Source organism: Felis catus, chromosome E1 (assembly GCF_018350175.1).
Source record: "Felis catus isolate Fca126 chromosome E1, F.catus_Fca126_mat1.0, whole genome shotgun sequence".
Taxonomy (NCBI): domain Eukaryota; kingdom Metazoa; phylum Chordata; class Mammalia; order Carnivora; family Felidae; genus Felis; species Felis catus.
The window spans coordinates 33,174,891-33,187,436 of NC_058381.1; positions in this window are offsets into that span (position 1 = coordinate 33,174,891).

The window sequence follows — 12,546 nt, forward strand, 5'->3', positions numbered from 1 at the left end:
ATTCTAAGTTATCTTCCCATTAAAATTATATTTCTATTTATGGAACATTGATTTTTTTTAAAAAAAAAGGAATCACAATGTAATCATTCAAAACTAACAAATACAAATGAAATACAAATAACATTTTAATAGTGCACAGGAGGCATCTGAACAGATGGCATGAAGAAAATTATTTTAATTAGTATACTACTGTTTTGGCTTGAATTCTGTTCTCCCAAAATTCATATACTGAAGTCTTAACTCCCAGTAATGCAAACTGTGAGCTTATTTGGAAATAGGGTTGTTGCAAATATAATTACTTAAGATCATAGTGGAGTAGGGTGGGCCCCTAATTATATGACTGTTGTCCTTATGAAATGAGGAAATGTGGACCCAGACACACACATAAGAACACTCTGTGAAGGTTGTAATTATACTGTCACAGCCAAGGAAAGACACCTGGAAACATCCTTCCCTAGTGCCTTCAGAGGGATCATAGCCCTGCTAACACTTCAATCTCAGACTTCTAGCCACCAGAACTGCAAGACAATAAATTCGTATTATTTAAGCCACTCAGTTTGTGGTACTTTGTTACTGCTGTGCTAGAAAACTAAAACAAGTACTAAAAGAGGTTGGCAATGATATACCAATATTTTGTGATAGATATTCAATTGTATTATTGTTAGTCATGAGAAAGTCATTTAAGGGAGAAAAGGACAAAAATGTAGAGAAAAAAATTAAACACAAGAAAACTAACAATTTCCCCAAGAAGATTCATAAAAAAAGTGTTGTCACACCATTATCAAGATTTCCAGTCCCAAGTGGGGCCAAAGGACTGATTTCCATGGGAAATGGTATCATGAATGAGTCAGCAGGTAGAGGCAATTAATGATCAAAATGCCACATTAAACTACAGGTCAGTAGTTACACCGAATCAGATCGAAGACATCACTCTAATAAATAATATATACATCTCATCTGAATAATATTTTAATATTCAAATGGTTGAATTTTCAGAACATTTGCCTCTTCTAAGTCTTATTAGACCTCCCAAGAAATTACTCATTTCTCTCTGTTGGCTATGGGAGGCTCAAATCCTGAATGTTTATCATCAAAATGATAATCAGGTTCCAGACAACATAAATCTACAAAGATTTCCAGTAACCTCTAAGAAGTATAACAACAAAAACCAACACGAAAAGAAAAGCCCAGTGTTGTGCCAACATGAAAAATGTACAGATAGATTCTATTTCTACATATATGTGACAAAACAGAAAAAATTTTAAAAAACATACACTTGAGAGAAAACAGTGTCTGGGCATAAAGTTTTATTGTCCTATGGTTTCTGAGCCTCTGGTGTATTGCTTTGTATATCCGAGAATATTTGTATTTCATTGTGAAAAACAGAAGTTGATGCATTTTTTTAGAGATAGTGTAAATTTAATCCACGGATTAAGGGAAACTACCAGAGATTCATGCACAACATTGCAGAATTTTTATTGATTAATTACCCTTGGCATTCTGTTTTTACCCTACATGGAAGGACATTACAAGAAGACACTGTATAGACTATTATTCATGACAGAGCCAGATGCGTGGCCCCGAACCCATGGACCATGAGATCATGACCTGAGCTGAACTAGGACACTCAACCAACTGAGCCACCCAGGTGCTTCAGTAGTTAGCTGTTTAATATCTTATCTTTGCTTTGATTAATAGGAAACTTAAAGTTAAATGTGTGTCCTAAGTCTAACATCATATACAGGTACCATGGCATCAGGTAGCTACAAGCCTTGTCCTTGGTTTTGTTTTTAATTATCTCGTTTTCAATTTTCCCATAATTTGTCAGTTGCTTTGATATGATTGTATATATTGTGTAAAAAGAAAAACTCATCAGGATAACAAACTTCTGTTCTTCAAAAGAATATTTGGAAAATGAAAAGGCAAGCCAAAGACTGGGAGAAAAAAAAAAAACGCAGTACATATGTCTGGCAAAGAATATATAGGGAGAATATATGAAGACTCCTACAAATCAATAATAGAGACAAACACCAAGGATAAAAATGGAATAGATACTGTACAAAAGAAGATATGGGAAGAACCAAAATAATATAAAATGATATAGATAATTATTAGTCATTAGTGAAACACAGAGCAAAACCTCCAAAAGATACTACATCAGATCCACAAGAATGATTTAAAAACTGACTATAGGGGCACCTGGCTGGTTCAGTCAGTCAAGTGTCCAACTCTTGACTTCAACTCAGGTCATGATCTCACAGTTCCTGGGTTCAAGCCCTGCTTCAGACTCTATGCTGATAGCACAGAGCCTGCTTGGGATTCTCTCACCCTCTCTCTCTGACCCTCCACCCCCCTCAAAACAAATAAATAAACTTAAAACAACCTGACAATATCAAATGTTAGAGGGAATGGGTAATAACTAGAACTCTCATCCATCATTAATGAAAGTGTAAAATATTATAACCCTTTGAAAAGCTATGTGGAAGTTTTATTTTTTCTTTAAAATGAAACATGTACTTTTATCATGATTCAGCAATTCTATTCCCATGCATTTACCCAGGAAACATGATAATGTTGTCCCCTTAAAGATTTATATTAGGAAAGTCAGAAGAGATATATACATCATGAGAAAACCTGGAAACAACTGGAATGTTCATAAACACAGGGAATTAATAAACACATTACAGTTCAATGTGACATAACACAATGTAATACTACTTAGCAATGAGAGGAACAAACTATTGAAACATATGGCAGGCACCACTAATAAATTTCAAAATTGCAGTGGTGAGAGTTAGAAAGTCTTATTCAAAAGAGTACATGTTGTATAATTGCATTTATGTGGAGTTTACAACAGGCAAAATTAATCCACGATGTAGAAATCAGATCAATGAATGCTTCTGGTCAGGGGCGCAGACTGACTAAAGGAGCAAAGATGAAGTTTCTAGGATTGTGGAAGCATTGTAAATCATGACTGAGGTGGTATGCATTTTGACAGGTATATGCATTAGTAAAAGCTTAATGAACTCTGCACTTTAAATGTGCACTTTTAGGATATGTAAATTCAATGAGAAAGTATTGGTAATATATATATATATATATATATATATATATATATATATATATATATATATATTTTAAAGGGTAGGAAGGCATGATAAGAACCTTGAATAAATGTATATAGGGCTACATTTCTCAACCATCTGCCCAGACCCTCAAACCTCTGCACTAAAGTACACTTTAAGGAACGTATGATAGTAATTTTTGTGGGCCATTAACTATTATGGGAGGTCAATTTCTTTTAATTAATTTCAACAAACGTGTACTAAGTTCCTACTCGGAAAAAGACACTGAAGGATATTGGTGAGAGACAAAGGAAGATTCCCTACCATCAAGTAACTTGTCTAATAGACTGAAAGACTCCAGAGAGAACTATTTCAAAGGCAATTTAATTTTTTTTTAAATATTAGCTAGGACAGGTTACAAAGTCATAATCATTATAGTGGTCCTTGTACCAAGCATAGTGTGAGGTATAAGGCAGGAATAACTTGTAAAACCAAGCATTATTAAAGAGTAATAAAGATACCATCATAAGGCAAAATTAGTGGGGGAAATGGGTAAAAACCAAGCCTTTTACATCCTCTTTGAGTCCTTCCGTACAGCAGCTTGTCCAAAAAATTGTGGCTGTGAGGTCTTAAAATAGCTATGAAGTGAAGCAAAGCAGCAACAAATTAACGTCCTTGAGGCTTTAAAAATTTTTTTTCATGGTCATAACTAGTCAAGTAGGTTCTGCGGGAAGAAGGATTTGAACTTCCTCAATAAACTCTGTAGGTAAATGGGAACTTAAGTGTTTCTGTTCAGTGGATTTTGATCTCTTATTTACTTTTTAGCTAGTAAAGCAAAAAATATACCATGGCAATAATAACAATACCTACAGAAAAGCATAGTGGTTAAGAGGCTTGGAATCCTGGCTCTGTCATTTACCAGCTGTGATCATGTCATTTAGTTTCTTCTTTGCCTTAGCATCTCGTCTGAAAATGGAAATAATTGCAGTACCTACATCATAGGGTGTTTCTACGAATGATATATGATACTCATACAAACCACATGGAAATTCCCTAGGGCATAAACAATAAATGTCTATTTTATTACTTTAAAAATCATAAAGCCCTTTTGTGTACTGCTTGGTGTTGATGACAATATATGTTACTTGTACTAATATTCATTATTTTTATTTCACTTCAATTAATAATTATTATTTTAACCTCAGAATTGCCTGTGATGTCTGGTACAACAAATATGTGTCCAATACATGAGCGCAACCTCACATCAAAAAAAGAAATTGAAATTGTCACCTGGTCTGACTTTTTTTTTTTTAAAGCAGACCAACACCTTTCAAAATAAACTCTGGGGATATAATTAAATGCTCCACAAATGACATATAGAGGAAAGTGAAATAAAAACAAAGGCATTTTGTGTGGTAAGAAAAAGGACAAAATTCTCATGCAAAATGGTCTGAATTGATCAGGAGGGATAATGGAACAGAAAGTTCTTTTTAAAAGCAAAATCAATACTCTGATGGAAAAAAGACTATAGCTCATTTTAAACTGAGAAAATGGGCAGATAAAATAAACTAGAACATATGTGACAGAGTTGGAAGGCAAATCGAGATTTGTCAAAGGAAGAAAATATCAGCAATTGAACTTGTAATATAATAGCTTCCCATTTTTCCCCATACATCTTAATTTAGAGCAAAATGACATAAGGAAATCAGCAGAATGCCAAAACAGTATTAAGAAGGCACAAGTAGCTACAGCAGGGATGTAAAAGAGAGACATTGCAGATGAGATTTGTTTGATGTCAGATAATCTGCTTTCAGTTATTGATCTCGATTATCCACCAATCAATATCTTTTCTCTGTTTGCCAACTGATTTCCGAATCCACGTGTGCATTCGCCCACACGCGTGCGTACCCACACACACTCTGGAATAGGATATGTGATCCAACTGCCTTGAAGGAAGAAACCAGAACAGAGATGTGGAAACCACTATGTATGACAAGTTGCCTGCACTGTGGAATGCAGCTGTTCCAGAAGCTGTCAGGAGACTTTATCCTGGCTACTAGACTTGAGAGCTGTAGACCCGGAGACAATGTCAAAGTGTTTCTGGAGGCAGGAAAGGTTAAGCAAACCTATGAAATGGTGAGTTGTAGTGAACGGAAGCACATCATTGCCTCCTAAGTGTGGGATTTGAGGACAGAAAGGTCTACATAGGAAGGCCAATCATGTCACTTAACAGGTGAATGCCTGGCTTAAAAGTTCCCAACTTTTTTATTATATAAATTTTTAAATGTTTATTTATTCTTGAGAAAGAGGGGGACAGAGCATGAGCGAGACACAGAATCTGAAACAGGCTCCAGGCTCTGAGCTGTCAGCACAGAGCCCTATGCAGGGCTTGAACCTATGAACTGTGAGATCATGACCTGAGCCAAAGTCGGATGTTTAACCAACTGCACCACCCAGGCACCCCTGTTTTATTTTTCCCAAAGAATTCTACTATAGTTTGTTGTTGTTGTTGTTGTTGTTTTTGGAATTTCTACCTTTTTGTTTTGTTTTGTTTTAAATCACTGTGTTGCATAGTGCCCCCAAGGGAGAGGATACCAGAGAAAGCAGGGAAGTGGAGAGGGAAAAAGGAAACGAGGAGGAACAAGAAAAGAATGATTCCTGGCTATCTGAGGCACACACAGCTGCCTGGTGTCCAGGTTCAGCAAGGAAACTTCTGCAGCTGTGGACCTTTGAATACTTTACAACGGTTACTACGTACTTTCCTTTAGTCAATGCAAAGATAGCTGTTAATAACATATTTTTGTGGTTGAATATTATGTATATTATCAGTCATTATTTTCTGATTCCTCCTCCCTCCTTTATTTCTACTCCCTTTTCAGAAGATGATCTGTTCTGTACTCCTTATCTTGGAAAAGGAATGTAATAACATGAATCATAAAAAACCCAGTAAGCTTTAAATTTTAACTTTGAAATGTTTAAATATTTAGAGACCAGGGACTCCACAGCCGCGTGGGGAAAACATGAGAGGGGCAAAAGGCCTTTCTACCAACCTGTACTAAACCTCTCCCACCACTATTCAGACTAACGAAAGAATTTCTTCGATCTTGGAAAGGGGCAGAAAAATGGAGAAGAAAAATGGTCATGAAAGGTTTATGGGTCTAGGGCTGTAGGAGGAAGCATGAGCCGGTAGAAGTTTAGGGGACTTTTATCCATTGAATTCAGAGTGTTTGCAATAGGGATGTGAGATTTATAAATGTGAATGACCAGGGTTGGGCCCTCTGCCAGGGAGTAAGTCCTATACCTCTTGCAATCCCTGGGGTCACTCTTCCCTTCAGCTGTGTACTCCGACACAAAGTTCTTATTTAATCCACCAATGGCACAACATTTTTATTACATTTCTGCTATGGTCTGAATGTTTGTGTCCTCTTGAAATTCATATGTTGAAATCCTAACTCCTATGGTGATAGTATTAGGAGGTAGGGTTTTAGGGAGCTGATTAAGGTGATGAAGGTAGAACCCTCATTCATGTGATTCTTAGATTATTATAATTATCTAGTATCCTAAAAAAAGAAGCTCAAGAAACTCCCTTGCTCCTTCCACCATGGGGGGGGGGGGGGCGCTGGGAAAAAACAGCCATCCAGGAAGCTGTCCTCACCAGGTACCAGATCTGCCAGCTCTTGATCTCCGACTTCCCAGCCTCCACAACTATGAGAAATGATTTTCTATTGTTTATAATACACTCAGTCCATGGTATTATTCTGTTATGGCAGCCCAAATGAGTTGACAATTTCTAATGATTATCGTGGGTGATTTTATAGAAGAGAGCTCATTTTTGATAAAATTTAAGTGAATTTTGATATCTATAAAAAGAAATAAAGTTGATAGATTTTAAATGAGTTTGGGAATAATCTACTGTTAGGGGGATAGTCGTATACTATTGTGACTCTCCTTGTAGGAATATGGTTCCTCTCTTCATGTCTTAACATTTTCCTTCATGTCCTTTGGTTGAGTTTGTGATGTAAGGTGAGCTGTGTATTTCTTAAGTTCATCACTAGGTAATTATGATGTTGTTGGCATTGTGATTTTTGTAGTAATGATTCCAGTTAACAATTGCTGCATGTTGATGATGTACCAGGCATTGTGCTGAGCAGTTTAATAGTATTAATTTATTTAATTTTCACAATAATCCTGTGAGTTAAAAACTATGTGAAACCCATTTAGACTATGCAATTGACTCAGATAAATTAAGGAACTTGCCAAAAGTCATGCAGAAAGCATATGTCAGGATGTAAAACAAGTTTTGTCTCCACATCATACTATTTTTTTTTAAATCATTATACTATTCTGTTCTGCCTCATTGATTTAAGGAAACACACACACACACACACACACACACACACACACACACACAGATGTTTTCTAATTAACAGACTACAAAAATCTTCCATGAGATAATCCTAATTTTCTGAGACATGTTGATGATACAGAAACAGTTTGTAGATATTGTTTAGAAAGTAATTAGTCTGATAGAATTAGCCTTATACACTTCAGTTGATTAACTATAAAATTCTTTTTCCACTTCACACCTTGGGTGATTTGGGGCACCTAATGTAAACATGATTTCACTGACCATACTTATCTAAATTGTAGCTTTTACCCTGGAAATAATTATTATGTATGTGATTATGTAAATTTCCCACCAGTATAAGTAAAAACATGATACTATCCAAAATGATTAAGTATTCTACTTCATAATTCTCTAATGAGGTCCTGCTGCCATAAAATTTTGGAGGAAAGTCTGTTAGAGGTTTATGACACTATGCTTGTCACTTGGACAAAAAGAAGGGAAGAACTGGGCTCATTTTGTGTTTATACTGCTTACTTCAGTAATAAACTATGGGGCATCTAGCTAACTTCTCTGTTTTTAAGTTTCTACAACTCACAAATTGAGAGATAGTATTGCTACAGCCCTTTGTAGCTCAAGTGGTGTGTAACATTTATGTTTTATTATTCATCAGGTGTCTCTGAGTAGCATTCTTATTGGCTAAAAATATAGCAACAATCTATTGATAGAATGATGCTTCTCTTAGTGCTTTGTTGAGAACCTTGAAGTGAACTCATGTAAAACTGCACAAAAGCAGACTTTTCTCTTTTGCAAATTTCCTACCAGTATAAATAAAAAGGCAACTCCAAAGAGCATAAGTGAATTATTTGAATCTCTAGCTCAAGCTACATAGGAGCTATTGGGATTATTATTGAGATAATTTGGTTCACTGTGCACAACTTTCAGCAGTAATAAGTTACTAAGGGCTGCCAATATATGATCAGATTTTTCCTGCAAATATAGAACCATTGTACTTGGGAAAATAGCCTAATGCAACCGTCAGTGATACAATCAATTCTCTATTGTATATTTTGTTACTAGACTTTATCATTTCACTCAGTTATTAGGCAGGAAGAAATCCTCAACAACCATACTGCATATCAACTGTGGCAAAGCTCTGTAAAAGACAATGAAGACAAAATGATTATATAGACACCTTACTGGCTCAGTCGGTTAAGCATCTGACCCTTGAGTTTGGTGGCTCAGGTCATGATCTCACAGTCATAAGATCAAACCCCACATCGGGCTTTGTGCTGGGCATGGAGCCTGCTGGAAGTTCTCTCTTTCCTTTTACCCCGGCCACTCCCCCATCTCTAAAACAAATAAATAAATCTATTTAAAAAGGAAATATATATATATATATATATATATATATATATATATATATATATATACATACACATTTTTGCAAAAGGTATCATATCCCTTAAAGGGAACATATAGTGTCAGAGTAGTAATTAATAATGGGCTAAAAGAAAGAACCAAGCACCCCTGAGATATAATGAGATCATAAGTCTTTCTCTCTCTCTGTGTCTCTCTGTCTCTCTCTTTCTTTCTTTCTTTTTCTAGCAGGAACACTCTATTTATCATGCCCAGAAATCCCAGGAATAGAATGCTTGGGACATCTTGACAAAGGAAACATTATCTTTAAAAGTACAGACAATAGACAGCAACCTTCTCAAGTTAATAGTTAATATCTACACAAAACCAACAGCTAACATCACACTTAATGGTGAGAAACTCAAAAGTTTTTGCCTAAGATCAGGAACAAAATAAGAATGTCCCCTATAACCACTCTTTTCCAACACTATACTGGAAGTCACTGTTATAATAAGAAAATAGAATTAAAAGTATATATGTTGGGAAGGAAGAAATAAAACTCCTTGTTCACAGATGACACTGACTATTGGTGTAAAAAATCTGTAAGAGTCAACAACAACAACAAGATCCTAGAACTAATAATGTTTTATAGCAAGGTTGCAGGATACAAGGTTAATATACAAAAGCCAACTGCTTTCCTATATAAAGCAAAGAATTGAAATTAGAAATTAGAAACACAGTATCATTTACATTAGCACACTCAAAAATAAAATATTTGGATATAAATCTAACAAAATATGTACAAGTTATATATGAAGAAAACAATACAACCCTTATGAATAAAGGAAATAAGAAATAAGGAAATAGAGGTAATATCAGAGACATGATTGAACAAGACATCCTGATTCATGTCTCCATTCCAGTGACAACAATTTGGCATCTATTCACAGATAATGGTACCTCTGTGGGAGCTGTGGGATTCAGCAACATGTTTGAAGGGACACAGGAGGACTCTTACCCACTCATTTGTTTAGCAATAGGCATATAGACCTTGATCCTGGCTATGGACCCTGGAGGGCCTATGAACTATCTTTAGCCCCACTCAGCTACAGCCCAGGAGCCCCTGGAAACCCTGTCTCAGACAGTCACCTATGGACAAGAGAGTGTTTGTGGAAGTCCAGGTTTCCAATGAAAAAGTTCCAGCACAATGTTGGAACAGCAATGTTTGAGTTTGGATGCACTGGAAAGGAGAAGAGGAAAAGTTTGATTTTACTTACATCAATCCTCCTTCAAGGTGGCACACTTAGGGCCAAGAGGGATCTTGTTGGGCTGTAATTTTTTCCACTTAAATACCTCATTTTCAACAATGGTTAACGTATCTATACAGAAAATCAATAGGAAAATGTTTGACTTAAACTACACTTTAGACTAAATTTACCCAATAGATGTGAACAGAACATTCCATTCAGCAAGAGCAGAATACACATTCTTCTCGAATACGCACAAGACATTCTCCAGGATAAATTATATGATAGGTCACAAAACAAGTCTTAGCAAATTAAGAAGACTGAAAAAAACAGAAAAGATGGAACGAACTACACCCAATTTAGAAGAAATAACAAAGCTCACAACAAAAATAAAGACCAGAAAAACAATTTTAAAAATCAGTGAAACTAAAAGTTGGTATTATTGAAAAGATAAAATAACAAACCTTTAGCTATAATAACTAAGAAAAAAGAAAACTCAAATAAATAAAATTAAAAATGGAAGAAGAAGAATTACAACCAATACCACAGAAATGCAACAATCATAGAGACTAAGAACAATTATATGCCAGGAAATTGGATAAATCAGAAGAAATGTATAAATTTCTAGAATCATAACCCAACCAAGACCAAATCATGAAAAGTAGCAAACCTGAACAGACCAATAATGCCTAAGGAAATTGAATCATAAAAACAAAACAAACAAACAAACAAAAACCTAATGAAGAACCAGGACCAGATGGTTTCACTGGTGAAACCTACTGAACATTTAATGAATTAACACCAATTCTCAAACTTATCCAAAAAATTAAAGAAGAGTGAACACTCCCAAACTCATTAATGAAGGCAGCATTATCTTGATATCAAAGTCAGATCAGGACACCACAAGAAAAGAGAACTATAGGCCAATATACTTAATGAATATAGTTACAAAAATTTTCAACAAAATATTAACCAATCAAATTCAACAGTATAGGGGTGCCTGGGTGGCTCAGTCGGTTGAGCGTCTGACTTCAGCTTAGGTCTTGATCTCGTGGCTTGTGAGTTCGTGGCCGTGTCAGGCTCTGTGCTGTTGGCTCAGAGCCTGGAGCCTCTTCAGATTCTGTGTCTTTCTCTCTCTGCCCCTCCCCTGCTCACACTCTGTCTCTCTCTGTCTCTCAAAAATAAATAAACATTAAAAAAAATTCAACAGTATGAAAAGACCACATACTATGATCAAATAGGATTTATTTCTGGGATGCAAAGATCACTTAACACATGCAAACCAATAAATGTAATACACCACATTAATAGAATGAAAGACAAAAATCATATGATTGTCTCAATGCAGACAGTGCATTTGACAAAATTCAACCTACTCGCTTGAAAATACTCTCAATAAATTGGGGTGAGAAGGAATTTATTTCAGCATAATAAAGGCCATATATGGCAATTTAATAACTAACATCATGCTTAACAGTGAAAATTTGAACATTATTTTCTCAAAGATCATGAAAATGGCAAGGGTCCTCACTCTCACCTCTCCTATTCAACTTAGTACTGGAAGTCCTAGCCACAACAATTAATTAGGCAAGAAGAAGAAATAAAAGGCAACCAACTGTAAGGGAAGAAGTAAACTTCTCTTTGTGTGCAGATGATATAATCTTATGCATAGAAATCCTAAAGACACCACCAAAATCTGTTATAATTTATATTCAGTAAAGCTGTAGGATTCAAAATGAACATACAAAAATCAGTTGCATTCCTACACACTAACAGTAAAATATCTGAAAAAGAAAAAAGAAAACAATTCTATTACTATGACATTTTAAAAAATGCTTAGGAATAAAATTTAACCAAGGAGATGAAAGACCTATACATTGAAACTGTAAGACATTGATGAAAAAATTGAAGAATACAAAAATAAATGGAAAGATCTCCTGCCTTCATGGATTGGAATAATTAATATTGTTAAAATATCTCTATATCCCAAAGCTATGTATAGATTCAATGCAATTCTTTTTTTTTTAATGTTTATTTATTTTTGAGAGAGAGTGAGAGACAGAGCATGAGCGGAGGAGGGGCAGAGAGAGAGGGAGACACAGAAACCAAAGCAGGCTCCAGTCTCTGAGCCATCAGCAGAGAGCCCGATGCGGGGCTTGAACCCATGAACCGTGAGATCATGTCCTGAGCTGAAGTCAGGCGCTTATTAGACTGAGCCACCCAGGTGCCCCGGATTCAATCCAATTCTTATCAAAAATTCCAATGACATTTGTCACAGAAAGAGAAAAAAAATCTAAATATTTATATGTATAGCCAAAGCAATCCTGAAAGTGGGAAAAAGCTGGAGGCATCACACTTACTCATTTCAAACAATATTACAAAACTGTATGCTTTGAAGCACTATGGTACTGGCATAAAAGCAGACACATAGACTAATGGAACAGAATGAAGAGCTCAAAAATAAACCCTCTTATATAAAGCTAACAAATATATGACAGGAGAGGCAAGGATACTCAATGGCAAGGATGAT